The 12547-nt window shown below is 59.5% G+C and overlaps 1 protein-coding gene across 1 annotated transcript in view; it reads right to left on the bottom strand.

The window, feature by feature from the left end:
- si:ch211-183d21.3 (serine/threonine-protein kinase SBK1) overlaps positions 1 to 11847 on the bottom strand; it is a 31628-nt gene extending 19781 nt beyond the window's left edge. The window contains exon 1 of the mRNA XM_038820886.1: positions 11394 to 11847. The gene's annotated coding sequence lies outside the window, so the exon portion shown is untranslated. The remainder of the gene's footprint in view (positions 1 to 11393) is intronic.
- Positions 11848 to 12547: the final 700 nt, after the last annotated feature.

Here is a 12547-nt window from a genome sequence, read left to right as displayed (position 1 = left end):
CACCTTTTCAACAAGGGGGTCAGTTTTGTGCCCCCTGACCGGGAGGACCGGGCCTGGTGTCCTCAGCCACGCCGGAAGTGAGACTCCCGCGGTAGTGCCCCTAGGAAAAATGAAGAGTCGCTCGTGAGGGGTTTGATTTGTAGCTGTACAGAGGAGGGATCTGATTGCGTGGCACGCGTCTGGGAGGACTTCTTGCCATTGGGAGACTTGGAGTTTTCTAGACCGGAGGGTCAGTAGGACGGTCTTCCAGACCGTCGCGTTCTCCCTCTCCACCTGTCCGTTCCCCCTGGGGTTTTAGCTGGTAGTCCTGCTCGAGGCGATGCCCTTGTCGAGCAGGTACTGACGCAGCTCGTCGTTCATAAAGGACGAACCCCGGTCGCTGTGCACGTAGCTGGGGAAACCGAACAGGGTGAAGACACTATGCAGGGCCCTAATGACTGTGTGGGAGGTCATATCAGGGCATGGAATGGCAAAAGGGAATCGGGAGAACTCGTCGATGATGTTGAGGAAATAAATGTTCTTGTTAGTGGAGGGGAGTGGCCCTTTGAAATCGATCACAAGGCGTTCAAAGGGCCTAGAAGCCTTGACCAGGTGCGCCCTGTCTGGTCTATAGAAGTGCGGTTTGCACTCCGCACAGATCGGGCAGTCCCTGGTGACCGCTTTTACCTCCTCGTTGGAGAAAGGCAGGTTTCGGGCTCTGATGTAGTGGGCGAGCCGGGTGACCCCTGGATGGCAGAGGTCAACGTGGATGGCTTTCAGACGGCTGATCTGCGCGCTGGCGCATGTTCCGCGGGATAGGGCATCCGAGGGCTCGTTGAGCTTCCCCGGTCGATATTTAATATCGTAACTATAGGTGGAGAGTTCGATCCTCCACCGAAGGATTTTATCATTTTTTATTTTGCCCCTTTGCGAGTTGTCAAACATAAAGGCAACCGATCGTTGGTCGGTGATGAGGGTGAACCTCCTACCTGCGAGGTAGTGCCTCCAGTGACGAACAGCCTCCACGATGGCTTGTGCTTCCTTCTCGACTGAGGAGTGTCGGAGTTCTGAAGCGGATAGGGTACGGGAGAAAAATGCAACGGGCCTCCCTGCCTGATTTAAAGTGACTGCTAGAGGCGTCGCTCTCAACCTGAAAGGGAGTGGATTCATCCACCGCCCGCATGGCTGCTTTGGCGATGTCCTCCTTGATGCAGCTGAAGGCCTGGCGCGCCTCAGCTGATAGGGGAAATCGTGTGGCCTTAAAGAGTGGGCGGGCTGTATGAGAAGAACCCCAAGCACCGTTTGAGGGCCTTGGGGCAATGAGGGAGGGGGAATTCGGGTCTGGGCCCAGGACTCCGTTCTCCACGACGTAGCCGAGGATGGCCAGTCTGTTTGTGCGGAAAACGCATTTTTCCTTGTTATAAGTGAGATTTAATTTCTGTGCCGTTTGGAGAAAACGGTGGAGGTTGGCGTCGTGGTCCTGCTGGTCATAGCCGCAGATGGTAACATTGTCCAGATACGGAAACGTGGCCCTCAGCCCATACTGGTCTACTATTCGGTCCATTGCTCGTTGGAACACCGAAACCCCGTTAGTGACGCCGAAAGGGACCCGGAGGAAATGGAAGAGGCGGCCATCGGCCTCGAACGCCGTGTAGTGGCAGTCCTCCGGGCGGATTGGGAGCTGGTGGTATGCAGACTTCAGATCCACCGTGGAAAATAGCCGATATTGGGCGATCTGATTAACCATGTCTGCAATTCTGGGGAGGGGATACGCGTCTAGGAGGGTAAAGCGATTTATGGTCTGGCTATAGTCGACGACCATGCAAAATTTTTCCCCGGTCTTGACGACCATCACCTGAGCTCTCCAGGGACTATTACTGGCCTCTATGATCCCCTCACTCAGCAGCCGTCGGACCTCCGATCAGATAAAGACCCTATCCTGTAGGCTGTATCGCCTGCTGCGAGTAGCTACTGGTTTGCAATCTGGAGTGAGATTGGCGAAGAGAGGAGGGGGGAAGATGCGCAGCATGGCTAGGCTGCAGATAGTGAGTGGGGGCAGGGGCCCGCTGAAGCTGAGGGTGAGGATCTTGAGGTTGCACTGGAAATCCAGGCCTAATAAGAGTGGCGCATAGAGGTCAGGCAGGACATAAAGTTTAAATTTCGAATAACTAGCGCCTGGAATTGCGAGCGTAGCGACGGTGCGTCCTTGGATTTGGACTGAGTGGGAGCCCGAAGCGAGGGCGATAGTTTGGCTCACCGGAAAAATAGAAAGCGAACAGCGTATTACCAGCTCTGGATGTATAAAGCTTTCGGTGCTCCTGGAGTCAAAGAGGCATGGTGTGCTGTACCGTTGATCTGGACCTCCGCCATCGAACTTCGTAGGTGCTTGGGGCGGGATTGATCCAGGGTGACTACGCTGAGTTGCGGGTAGTCGGCGGCTCGATCAGCTGTGCTGGAGTGGCCCCGTGATGACTGCCCTCTGAGTTCGTAGTCATCGAGGTGAGTTTCAGAGTTTGAAGGGGATGGAGCCCAAGATGGCCACCCCCATGAGTCGCACATGGCCGGCCGCATGGAGGAGGATTGCCAAGATGGCCGCCCCCATGAGTTGCACATGTCGGGTGGGGGCGGAGTCGGCATACAGGCTGCAGCATTGCGGGGCCTGCAGATCTGTGAATTCAGGGAACGAGTGCTTTGAGCCGTGGGAGGGTTAGAGGCTGGGGCTTTCTTCGGCAGACACACTCTGGCATAGTGTCCTTTTCGCCCTCAGCTGCTGCAGGTCGTGTTACGGGCCGGGCAGTGCTGCCGCGGGTGCTGGCTTTGTCCACAGAAATAGCAGGCTGGGGCAGCAGAGTAACTGGCTGGGGCAGCAGAGTAACTGGGGGACCGTGCGGCACAGGCCTGGGGGGACTGTTGGTCGGGGGTCCACGATGAGGTCGCGGGGTCCGCGGGAAACGAGGTGAGGCTGCGGAAGGAAACTTCCATAGTGGTAGCAGCCTCCACAGCAGTGTCTATGTCCTGGGCCCCCTTTTCTAGCAATCTTTGGCGCACACAGTTAGACCTAAGGCCCGCTACGAAAACGTCCCGCACAGCAAGCTCCCTCTGTTCAGCCGCGGTAACAGCTTGATAATTACAGTCATTGGAAAGATTGTTCAATTCCCTTACAAACTCGGCTAGCGTTTCTGTAGGCCGCTGAAGGCGAGTCATAAACACGTGGCGTGCATAAACCTCGTTAATGGGCCTAACGTACATTTTGTCCAATATTGCCAGCGCTGCGGTGTAAGAACCGGCCGGATTCAGCTGTGTGGAGATTCTGTGGCTTACCCTCACATGCAGTAGGCTGAGTTTTTGTTCCTCTGTTATTCCAGCGGTGCTGGCTTCTGTCAGGTATGCTTTAAAACATCTCAGCCAGTGGGAAAAAATTTCCTTAGCCTCTGCATCATGTGGGTCGAGTTCTAGGGCTTGAGGGCTGCATGCTGGGGAATGGAAATGGCTACTCACCTCCTCAGCGGCCATTGTGCTGGATACTCATTTTTAAATGGTGCCCGTGTAACCTCTCGCTGGGGAGCTAGTTAGTTCCGAGGACAGAATGAGATGGAATTGCTCTTAATTGATGGCAATTGGTATATTGCCGTGCCTTGGCGGGATCCGGAACTCGCCACCAGGAGCAGGCCGGTTAGATCATGAACGACCCATGCCCGGCACGGAACCCGATTTCAGCCTCTCCTTTACCGGGCACAACACAGCAGTTAAATCACGCCCAGTATACATTGAGGTTCAACTCCATAGATACTGGCTACTCTCCAACACAGTGCTCAATGGCTGTTTATCAGGCGTAAACCTCAACACTGCAGAGAAATCACAGCCAAGCTCAAGACTGTTCTGAACCACACACACACCTACAGGGAGCTGAAGCCACCTTGCCAGGTAACTGAGGTACACCCAGAGCCTCCTGACCTGCATGGCTCAGTGACCCAGAGATGCAATTATCCACCTTCATAGGTGATAATGGGAGCATTTTCTTCTAGAATGCCTGCTGTGTCACAATGCTTGGTCCATGGATTTCTATCCTCTTCAAGGTCAGAGCGAAATGTCCCAACATTTGCTTCAATTAATTGCTACTAGTTTGCGGTTTTACACCATTGTAATAATTGAACGCTGTGCCATAGCGAAGTTCACCCAGATTCATGTTAGGCTCCAGGCACTGTGCACTCAGTGGAGAACTACTTTATTCAAAGGCAAATCTAATTGTTTTTTCCCAAAAAAAATAATATTTAGGGATAGGGTATGTGGGTCATCTGAAACATGACATCTGGTAAAGTGAAGCCTGGGAGGAACAGGCGACTTTGGTCCAAAGTTTTCCACCACTGGAAATTTCCTCTCCTGTCTGGGTCTGTGTTAGGCTAATTGATACAGATTGATTGGAGTGATTAGTCAACAGCTTTACAGTATTATATCAGAGCAAGATAACAGACGGTGAACTGGATGGATGGTGGGTTTTGTGTTGAATCTACCGCTTCCTGTCTGAGCAGCATGGAGAGAAATGCCCAATGCACTGGAGGGAATTAACAAACCACCAGGCGGCCACCTCGAGTAAAGTCGATGAAATCGGCTTCTCTCCACCCTCAGTCTGACAGAATGCGGAGAGGGGAAAATAAGTTAATGCAACCGAAGGAAATGAGAGAAAACAGCCCCTATCCCAGCGGGATCTCGGCCACATCAAAGAGAAGAGTGAAAACAGAAAACACATTGTGGAAACATTTTGTACACCCAGAGCCTTCCCTCGATCCGAGACCTCCCTCACCCCCTCCCCGGTTCAGTAATACCCCCACCAGCAGCGTGCAGGCCACCAGTAACCTGGGCAACTCCAACGACTAGAAACGGGGTTAAATCTGATGGAGAAAAGGCTCCTGTTACACAGCGTGGACATTGCCAAAGACTCCGTGTCCAGACCTCAAAGTGGCATCAACTAGCCAGTCCCCGAGCCTCCAGTGCAGCCGCCAGGTGGAAAGCACTCTGAGTAACCTCCAGGCTGGTTTGCAGACACAGTCAGCAGCAAGAAGCAGGGGCACAGGGTAAAGACCGGCTTGCACTTCCGTCTTTTCGAACCTCAGGTCAACCCGAAACATTTCCCAGCCAGTTCATTATTGCTGGGCCAGCATTTATTGCCCTTGAATTGAGTGGCCATCTCCGAGGGCATTTAGGAGTTAACCACATTGCTGTGGGTCTGCACTCACATGTAGGGACCAGGTAAGGATGGCAGATTTCCTCCCCGAAAGGGCATTAGTGAGGCAGGTGGGTTTTACCCCATTGGGTTCATGGTCACGGACTTTGAATCCCTAATTTTTATTTAATTGACGTGTTGCTATCCCCGCCCGCCAGCATTATCCTGGGTCTCTGGAACACTGGCCCAGTGACAATGCCAGTGTGTCAGTGCCTCCCCTGAAACATTGTCCCCATCAGATTTTAACAACAGTGCCCAGCTTACTTGGAGCTAATATACTGGGTCCCCCAGGACACGGTGGGTCTCCTGGGACATGGTGGGTTGGGTCCCCCGGAACATGGTGCGCTGGATCCCCCGGGGCACGGTGGGTCCCCCGGAACAGTGCGCTGGATCCCCCGGGACACGGTGGGCTGGATCCCCCGGGACACGGTGGGTCCCCTGGGACATGGTGGGTTGGGTCCCCCAGAACACAGTGCGCTGGATCCCCCGGGACACGGTGGGCTGGGTCCCCCGGAACACGGTGGGCTGGATCCCCCGGGGCACGGTGGGCTGGATCTCCCGGGACACGGTGGGCTGGATCCCCCGGGGCACGGTGCGCTGGATCCACCGGGGCACGGTGGGCTGGGTCCCCCGGGACACGGTGCTCTGGGTCCCCCGGGGCACGGTGGGTCCCCCAGGACAGGGTGGGTCCCCCAGGACAGGGTGGGTCCCCCGGGACAGGGTGGGCTGGATCCCCCGGGGCACGGTGGGACCCCCACGACAGGGTGGGTCCCCCGGGACACGGTGGGTCCCCCAGGACAGGGTGGGTCCCCCGGGACACGGTGGGCTGGATCCCCCGGGACACGGTGGGCTGAATCCCCCGGGACACGGTGGGCTGGATCCCCCGAGACAGAGTGCGCTGGATCCCCCGGCACAAGGTGGGCTGGATCCCCCGGAACACGGTGCGCTGGATCCCCCGAGACACGGTGCGCTGGATCCCCCGGGACACGGTGCGCTGGATCCCCCGGGACACGGTGGGCTGGATCCCCCGGGGCACGGTGGGCTGGATCCCCCGGGATACGGTGCGCTGGATCCCCCGGGACACGGTGGGCTGGGTCCCCCGGAACACGGTGCGCTGGATCCCCCGGGACACGGTGGGCTGGATCCCCCGAGACAGCGTGGGCTGGATCCCCCGGAACACGGTGCGCTGGATCCCCCGGGACACGGTGGGCTGGGTCCCCCGGAACACGGTGCGCTGGATCCCCCCGGGACACGGTGGGCTGGGTCCCCCGGAACACGGTGGGCTGGATCCCCCGGGGCACGGTGCGCTGGATCCCCCGGGGCACGGTGGGTCCCCCAGGACAGGGTGGGTCCCCCGGGACACGGTGGGTCCCCCAGGACAGGGTGGGTCCCCCGGGACAGGGTGGGCTGGATCCCCCGGGGCACGGTGCGCTGGATCCCCCGGGACACGGTGGGCTGGGTCCCCCGGAACACAGTGGGCTGGATCCCCCGGGGCACGGTGGGCTGGGTCCCCCGGGGCACGGTGGGTCCCCCAGGACAGGGTGGGTCCCCCAGGACAGGGTGGGTCCCCCGGGACACGGTGGGTCCCCCAGGACAGGGTGGGTCCCCCGGGACAGGGTGGGCTGGGTCCCCCGGGGCACGGTGCGCTGGATCCCCCGGGGCACGGTGGGCTGGATCCCCCGGGGCCACGGTGCGCTGGATCCCCCGGGACACGGTGGGCTGGATCCCCCGGGGCACGGTGTGCTGGGTCCCCCGGGGCTCGGTGGGTCCCCCAGGACAGGGTGGGTCCCCCAGGACAGGGTGGGTCCCCCGGGACATGGTGGGCTGGGTCCCCCGGGGCACGGTGGGTCCCCCAGGACAAGGTGGGTCCCCGGGACAGGGTGGGTCCCCCGGGACACGGTGGGCTGGGTCCCCCGGGGCACGGTGGGTCCCCCAGGACAAGGTGGGTACCCGGGACAGGGTGGGTCCCCCGGGACAGGGTGGGTCCCCGTGACAGGGTGGGTCCCCCGGGACAGGGTGGGTCCCCGGGACAGGGTGGGGCCCCCGGGACAGGGTGGGTCCCCGGGACAGGGTGGGTCCCCCGGGACACGGTGGGTCCCCCGGGACACGGTGGGTCCCCCGGGACATGGTGGGCTGGGTCCCCGGGACACGGTGGGCTGGGTCCCCGGGACACGGTGGGCTGGGTCCCCGGGACACGGTGGGTCTCCCTGGACACGGTGGGCTGGGTCCCCCGGGACACGGTGCGCTGGGTCCCCCGGGACATGGTGGGTCCTCCGGGACAGGGTGGGCTGGGTCCCCTGGAACACGCTGGGTCCCCCGGGAAACGGTAGGTCCTCCGGGAAACAGTGCGCTGGGTCCCCGGGAACACGGTGTGCTGGGACCCCCGGGGCATGGTGGGTCCCCCGGGACACGGTGGTTCCCCCGGGACATGGTGGGTCCCCCGGGACACGGTGTGCTGGGTCCCCCGGGACATGGTGGGTCCCCCGGGACACGGTGGGTCCCCCGGGACACGGTGTGATGGGACCCCCGGGACACGGTGTGCTGGGACCCCCGGGACATGGTGGGTCCCCTGGGACACGGTGTGCTGGGTCCCCCGGGACACGGTGTGCTGGGACCCCCGGGACATGGTGGGTCCCCCGGGACACGGTGTGCTGGGACCCCCGGGACACGGTGTGCTGGGACCCCCGGGACATGGTGGGTCCCCCGGGACACGGTGTGCTGGGACCCCCGGGACACGGTGCGCTGGGTCCCCCGGGACACGGTGGGTCCCCTGTGAGCAGCAGGCCCCGGACACGGTGTACTTGCCCGGGGAGCAGCAGACTTCGGACACGGTGTACTTGCCCGGGGAGCAGCAGGCCCCGGACACGGTGTACTTGCCCGGGGAGCAGCAGGCCCCGGACACGGTGTACTTGCCCGGGGAGCAGCAGACCTCGGATACGGTGTACTTGCCCGGGGAGCAGCAGACCTCGGACACGGTGTACTTGCCCGGGGAGCAGCAGGCCCCGGACACGGTGTACTTGCCCGGGGAGCAGCAGGCCTGCGACACGGTGTACTTGCCCGGGGAGCAGCAGACCTCGGATACGGTGTACTTGCCCGGGGAGCAGCAGACCTCGGACACGGTGTACTTGCCCGGGGAGCAGCAGACCTCGGACACGGTGTACTTGCCCGGGGAGCAGCAGACCTCGGACACGGTGTACTTGCCCAGGGAGCAGCAGGCTCAGGGCATGCTGCATCTCCCGGACCTTACGGTGCTGCTTCTTGTTGTAATGCGGTTGAGTCTTAACTGCCCCCCGCTGAAATGGCCAAGTGAGCCGCTCAGTTCAAGGGTGATTCGGGATGGGCAACAAATGTTGGTCTAGCCAGCGACCCCACATCTCAATGAGTGCGCTGTTAGATCCCACAGACAGCAGTGAGGAATAATAGATTGTTCTCCTGGTTTTCGGGTTGAACATTTCCCTGGACATGGGGCGACCCCCCCCCCCCCCCCCCCCCCCCCCCCCCCCACCCCTTTTCCAATAGGGTCCTGGGATTTTTTACACACACCTGAAAGGGAAAACATGACTTTGGGTTGACCTCTTATTCGATGGCCGATACCTCCTGATAGCACACCCTCAGCCTGGAATCTGTGCCCAAAATCCCGACTGAAGGCCAATCCACAGGCTCCGGAATGGAGCCGAGGGCGCTGCCACTGAGCAGGAGAGACTTTAACACACACTTCTGCCCCACACACCATCAGGACAGATACATCTGACAGTGTTGAAAGCTTGTGACAGTACACTGGTTTCCATGGCAGTTTCAGAGAATATCTTAAGATGTAGAAACAACATTAGCACAGTGGCTAGCACAGTTGTTTCACAGCTCCAGGGTCCCAGGTTCAATTCCCGGGTCACTATCTTTGCAGAGTCTGCATATTCTCCATGTGTCTGTGTGGGATTCCTCCGGGTGCTCCGGTTTCCTCCCACAGTCCAAAGATGTGCAGGTTGGGTGGATTGGCCATGATAAATTGCCCTTAGTGTCCAAAAAATGTGGCTGGTTTAGCACACTGGGCTAAAGTGCTGGCTTTTAAAGCAGACCAAGGCAGGCCAGCAGCACGGTTCAATTCCCGTACCAGCCTCCCCGGACAGGCGCCGGAATGTGGCGACTAGGGGCTTTTCACAGTAACTTAATTTGAAGCCTACTTGTGAGAAGCGATTTTCATTTCATTTTTCATTTCATTTCAAAAGGTTAGGTAGGGTTATGGGGATAGGGTGGAGGCGTGGGCTTTACTAGGATGCTCTTTTCAAGGGCCGATGCAAACTCGATGGGCTGAATGGCCTCCTTCTGCACTGTAAATTCGATAACATTCTATGATCTCTTTCACAAAAACCCACCCCTAAGAACTGTACTTTCATGTTCGGAGTCATGAACGGATTCTCAATGGACAAAGTAGTGACGGCACTTTGCAAACGCCAACAAAAGCAGTGGCCAGGGAGATGCTGGGGTTTTACTGCTGCTTTTGTTCAAATGGGAAGAGCGAGGGTGTGTGAAACTGTATCACTGTATCCCAGCAAGGAATGGGCACGGGCAGGACAAGTAAGAGAGGTAACATTCAGAAGAAAAACTCCTGGGAGGAAGGGCGAGGGATGGAAATTGCCGCCCTGACGACAGGCAACTCAAACTCTTGGAGTTAGCCTCCGATATCGCCCAAAATACACAACCAGCTGCAGCTTTAGAAATCTCAGGCAATCACACATCTTTAAACCAGAATTGTTGCAGGTGATCTGTTTCAACGGAGACCATTCAAACTGCATCTAACATGAACATCCCAATTCAGAAACACCCTGGAAAACATCGGGAAGGAGCAGGCACTCGCGAATTGTCACCGGAGCCCCAGGACGGAGCTCTCCCTGGCACTGGTCCCCAGGGCAGAGCTCTCCCTGACACTGGTCCCCAGGACAGAGCTCTCCCTGGCACTGGTCCCCAGGACAGAGCTCTCCCTGACACTGGTCCCCAGGACGGAGGTCTCCTTGGCACTGGTCCCCAGGACAGTGCTCTCCCTGGCATTGGTCCCCAAGGCAGAGCTCTCCCTGGGACTGGTCCCCAGGACGGAGTTCTCCCTGGCACTGGTCCCCAGGGCAGAGCTCTCCCTGGCACTGGTCCCCAGGACAGTGCTCTCCCTGGGACTGGTCCCCAGGACAGAGTTCTCCCTGGCATTGGTCCCCAGGACAGTGCTCTCCCTGGGACTGGTCCCCAGGACGGAGTTCTCCCTGGCACTGGTCCCCAGGGCAGAGCTCTCCCTGGCACTGGTCCCCAGGACAGTGCTCTCCCTGGGACTGGTCCCCAGGACAGAGTTCTCCCTGGCATTGGTCCCCAGGACAGTGCTCTCCCTGGCACTGGTCGCCAGGGCAGAGGTCTCCCTGGCACTGGTCCCCAGGGCAGAGCTCTCCCTGGCACTGATCCCCAGGGCAGAGGTCTCCCTGACACTGGTCCCCAGCGCAGAGGTCTCCCTGACACTGGTCCCCAGGGCAGAGGTCTCCCTGGCACTGGTCCCCAGGGCAGAGCTCTCCCTGGCACTGATCCCCAGGACAGAGCTCTCCCTGACACTGGTCCCCAGGACAGTGCTCTCCCTGGCATTGGTCCCCAGGGCAGAGCTCTCCCTGGCACTGGTCCCCAGGACGGAGCTCTCTCTGGAACTGGTCCCCAGGACAGAGCTCTCCCTGGCACTGGTCCCCAGATGGAGCTCTCCCTGGCACTGGTCCCCAAATGGAGCTCTCCCTGGCAGTGGTCCCCAGGACAGAGCTCTCCCTGACACTGGTCCCCAGGGCAGAGGTCTCCCTGGCACTGGTCCCCAGGACGGAGCTCTCCCTGGCACTGGTCCCCAGGATGGAGCACTCCCTGGCACTGGTCCCCAGGGCAGAGGTCTCCCTGGCACTGGTCCCCAGGACGGATCTCCTGGCACTGGTCCCCAGGCCAGTGCTCTCCCTGGCATTGGTCCCCAGGATGGAGCTCTCCCTGGTACTGGTCCCCAGGACGGAGCTCTCCCTGGCACTGGTCCCCAGGATGGAGCTCTCCCTGGCACTGGTCCCCAGGACGGAGCTCTCCCTGGCACTGGTCCCCAGGATGGAGCTCTGCCTGGCACAGGTTCCCAGACCGGGTGGCTGGAAGGGGCTCCCCTGCCCTGTGTGGCTCTGCCTCTCCGGGGGTTGACACTCACCTGCAGCTTCTGGACACCTGGGCCGCTTCCTCATGCTCCCTCTCCCTCGGCTCTTCCAGCCTTTCCTGTTTGTTGCCCAGTTGGAATTTGGGAGCTTCCTTCTCTGTGGTTGGAGTGCGAGCCGGCGGTGGGGGGTGGCTGGACTGCAGACCCCCCCTCTCTGGATTGACTAGCTGCTGGGTGACTGGGCAGGTCCCCACCTCACATGCCAGCTCCAGCGCTGGAGCGCTGCCTTTGTCCTTTGTGTTCCCTATGCTCAGTCCTGGCTGTGTGTATGTGTAGCGCTGCTCTGCTCCTCACCCACTCATTCTCTCTCTCTCTCTCTCTCTGCTGGGATAAAGCTCAGATTCTTCCCGCCCTATTTATTCCAGGATAGATGCTGTTCCTCCTCCAGTCTCCCTGTCTCTCTGTCCCGGGCTCACCGCTCATTCACTCACATCGCGCCCCAGCAAGCTCCGCCCCACACCCGCACAGCGCTGGGTCCTAGAGCCCATAATATTACATGCTCAATGTCCCACCTCCTTCACTCCGCTGGGTCTTAAAGTCCATCTAACACAATGCACACAGTTCCAACTGAATTCCCATTGCTTTCATAGAATCAGAGAATCCCTACAGTGCCACACGCCCCATCGAGTCTGCACCAATCCCTGGAAAAGATCACTCAACCCAGGCCCACTCCCTCACCCACCCCGCCCCACCCCCGTAACCCATGACCTAACCTACACATCCCTGGACACTAAGGAGCAATTTAGCATGGCCAATCCACCTAACCTGCACATCTTCGGACTGTGGGAGGAAACCGGAGCACCCGGAAGAAACCCACGCAGACACGGGGAGAAAGGGCAAACTCCACAGACAGTCACCCAAGGCCAGAATTGGACCCGGCTCCCTGGTGCTGTGAGGCAGCAGTGCTAACCACTGTGCCACTGTGCTGCCCAGAAAACATTGTATGGACAGTATCATATTATTCAAATCAAAACAGAAAATCCTCGGGCAGCACGGTGGCGCAGTGGGTTAGCCCTGCAGCCTCGCGGCGCCGAGGTCCCAGGTTCGATCCCGGCTCTGGGTCACTGTCCGTGTGGAGTTTGCACATTCTCCCCGTGTTTGCGTGGGTCTCACCCCCACAACCCAAAAGGTGTGCAGGCTAGGTGGAT

This window comes from Scyliorhinus canicula, chromosome 15 (genome assembly GCF_902713615.1).
Source record: "Scyliorhinus canicula chromosome 15, sScyCan1.1, whole genome shotgun sequence".
Lineage (NCBI taxonomy): Eukaryota > Metazoa > Chordata > Chondrichthyes > Carcharhiniformes > Scyliorhinidae > Scyliorhinus > Scyliorhinus canicula.
The sequence above is the reverse complement of the archived record's forward strand: the minus strand, read 5'-3'. Positions and strand labels throughout refer to the sequence as shown.